Genomic DNA, 3,494 nt, shown 5'->3' on the forward strand with positions numbered 1-3,494 from the left:
GAGAAGGGGACATTTGTCCCCTTCCCCCGGGTAAGGGAAGCAGCCTCCTCGCAATGGGACTACTCACTTTAGCGGCAACTGTTTGGTCGCCGCTAAAGTGAAGGTGCTCATGTAGGGCGCGCAGCCCTCCACGAGCGCCTAGGATCCTGCGGAGCTCGGTTCCACGGATCCGCCGCTCCCCCGCCTCCTGAACACCCCCAACCACGCCTCCCTCCTCCCCGGAACGCCTCCCCTACGCCCCCGACCACACCCCCATTCCCCGTTCTGCAGCCTGGCAGTCGCAGGTGCCGCCGAGCCACAGAACGTGGGCACCTTACGGCACATTTGCAACTGTGGTCTATGCCACAGAAGCACGGCGTGGACCACAGGATTGGGCCCTGAATGGGCTCTAAGTTCCAGGATTTCTCCAAGCACCAACACATGCCACAGAAATAAAGCACACACTCAAATGGACTCCCATTTTCCCACCCCACAAGCAGCTTACTTATGCGTACAAGAGTAAATAACTCAGAACTCGCACATTGCTAGTGTTAGGAAACATCCAGAGCAGAATCTGAGGGTCGTGAAGGCCTCCCTGACCAAGAAGCAATGTTTTTGGCCTTTAGAAGGCATTCTGAAGTGTGGCCTCCTCAGAACACCCACCAGATGGGTGGAGCACAGCATTGGTCACATTCGGTCAAGTGGGCTAGAGGCTTGCAGGAGACCAGCGGCATGTCGCAGCTGAATAAAGACTCGCCATGGGCCACATCTGGCCCACCCAGGCCAGGGCTTGGAGACCCCTGTTCTATGTTAATAGAAAACAGCTCTCCAGCATTTCACACAGAGGTCTTTCCCAGTTCTACCTGGAAGCGCCAGGGATTGAACTTTGGATCTGGAAAACATGTGCTCTGCAACTGAGCTACATTCCTTCCCACTGGCCCACCAGGGTTGTGATGATCCTCCTGGTTTTGCTGCCATCATTGGACTGAAAAATGAGAGTGCGGAGAGCCAAGCCCCTGGCAGATCACAGTATATAGCTGGTGGAAAGTTGGGTTCAGCGTCTTGGGTCATGCCAATTTTCACCAACTCGCATTAGCAAATAAATAAATGAACTCCTAACAGCAGTGTTGGGACTTTGCAATAATAACAGTGAATAAAGGGACTTGCTAACCACAAATGATAAATATATAAAGGCTCTTTTCCTCTTTGCTGAAGTCAATTTATTCCAGTTTGAAACGAACATACTGAAGCAGAATTAAGGCCGCTCTTTCCAAGTTAAGCCAATAAAGTTTATTGTGTTGGAGCATAAAATCGTTATTCTAAATTATCGCTAGCACAGCACAACTGTGATGCACATTCCCCAGGGAGCATTCGGAAAAGTCCTAAGAATTGCATACTGAGGACTGAACTGATTCCAAAGGAGTCTCCCACTGTGCTCTTTATAAAAACATGGGGGAAAATGGAAGGTGGGTGATGACGAGGGTTGTCCACCCTCCAGCTTGCCTTCTTTTCCATCCTCCCTGCCTGATCCCACCTCCTTTCCCCAAGGGGAAAAAAGTCTCACTTTGGGAAAGGTGGAGGCTCGCTAAGTGATGGAGGACAGGAGTCTGGACCAGAAAAGACCGTGCAGGCCTCTCTTCGGTGGCAAATGACATGCTCCAGGCATCATTTCCCACACAATCAAAGGGCATGACTAAAGGCTTCATTCTCCTCAGCAGGAAATGATCTGCAGAGACTATCATTAGCTACCTAGAAAGAAGGCTCTCAGAAGCCTCTCCTTGGCTATAAATGGCATGTGTGACTCCCTCTCTTGCCCTCTGCTGTCTAAAACCCCCTCAGCTTTCCACAATGCCAGGATTTTTTGGGGGGAGATGGAGAGTGAGGACTGGGAGGACAGCAGGGAAGGGGAGTAGACATGGAGACTTAGGGAACTGGGCTGCTCATCAGTTCAAGTCAAACTGACCAGGCTCCCATTTTGGGACCGTTCAAAGTGAACTGTTGACCACAACTGTTACCCTGCACATGCCTGATCTCGTCTGATCTTGGAAGCTAAGCAGGGTCAGGCCTGGTTAGTACTTGGATGGGAGACTGCCTGGGAATACCGGGTGCTGTAGGCTTATACCATGATATCGGAAGCTAAGCAAGGTCAGGCCTGGTTAGTACTTGGATGGGAGACCGCTTGGGAATACCGGGTGCTGTCGGCTTATACCATAGTCTTTCGAGACTGAAGCTTGCCAACCAAAGTAAGACCACCCTAATAGTTTTCGGGCCAAGCAGGCAGGGGACACTCATGACCGTTGTGATCTTTCTCCCAGTGCCTGGAAGGCTGTGACATTATGAGGCATCCACATCTTCTGTGCACACCCAGCAAAGCTGGAGGCTTATGCGTCTCTCCTGGCCTTGAACAAGACAAGGGAGAGTTCTTGCAGGCACAGCCAGGCTTTATTGGCATCCCTGCCCAGGTAGAAGAGCAGATAGCTGAGAACACCTTGACTGGGTGTACCAGGGCAGCAAGTAGCTCCAAAGCTGGCAGCTTTCTACAATAAAGGATAGGACCAGGCTGCCTTGAAGGCAAGGCTTTTATAGGGTCTGATGTGTTCCCATTGGGCTAACAAGTCTGTTGACAGCTCTCAGCCTGGCACTGCATCCTCAAACACCCTTGCCACATAGAGATCTTATCTTCCTGCCTTGCTGAAGGGCAGAGGTGGCAAAGCAGGTATGTCATTGAAGGCTGGCAGCTGGAAAGCCTGATTGACACTCTCCCTGACAACTTATACCTTGTCACCTACCCACAAGATATTTGTTTTAGTGTTAGCCCCACCTACACATTTCCCAAGGCCAGGTATTATAAGAACTGATCCAGATTACCCTGGAGGCATCCTTATTAGCCAGCGCATCCCCTGAGAGTGACATGGTCTGTTGCCGCACTCTCAACTCTCAAATGCTGAACTCAGGAAGACGTATGCCTATGTGGTCTGGAACATTGCCTAACAAAAAAGACAAGAAAGATTTAATCAAGGGCTTTGTATAGAAAAGATATTAGATATGCCGGTCAAAGTGTGCAAAAATAATAACAAGCTGCTTGTGTCAGCAAAACTTTTAATCACAAGGATGAACTGGCAAACTGTTCGGAGCCAGTAAAATATGAATGGAAATTAATTTGCAATGAATTGCAAATTCAAATGAATTGCAAATGACTTAGTAGAAGGCATCATATGTTCAGCTAAAGAAACTTTTGAACTCCCTGCACAAGATCCTCATTAGGGTGGGCTTACAAATGCTGTTATCTGCAACTCCACTGAGATCTTCCTGTGTGTACCAGAGCTATACTCATTCATGGCAACAGGACTGCAATGCTCTCTGTGAATATTTTTGAAAATGCTTCAGTTATGTGAATTTTCACAAGCTCATGCAATTCTGTACGTGTGTTCTTTCACCCAGGCTTCTTCAGTCTGAATTCAGCAGGACCACTCACCTGGTCAACCTCCAGATGACCAGGCAGCTTTACAAAACCG

At 49.2% G+C, this 3,494-nt stretch overlaps 1 pseudogene; it reads left to right on the forward strand.

Annotated features, from left to right (window-relative positions):
• Positions 1 to 1,979: 1,979 nt before the first annotated feature.
• On the forward strand, positions 1,980 to 2,096 carry LOC136649922 (5S ribosomal RNA; annotated as a pseudogene).
• The last annotated feature ends 1,398 nt before the right edge of the window (positions 2,097 to 3,494 follow it).

The sequence above is a fragment of the Tiliqua scincoides genome, chromosome 4 (genome assembly GCF_035046505.1).
Source record: "Tiliqua scincoides isolate rTilSci1 chromosome 4, rTilSci1.hap2, whole genome shotgun sequence".
Lineage (NCBI taxonomy): Eukaryota > Metazoa > Chordata > Lepidosauria > Squamata > Scincidae > Tiliqua > Tiliqua scincoides.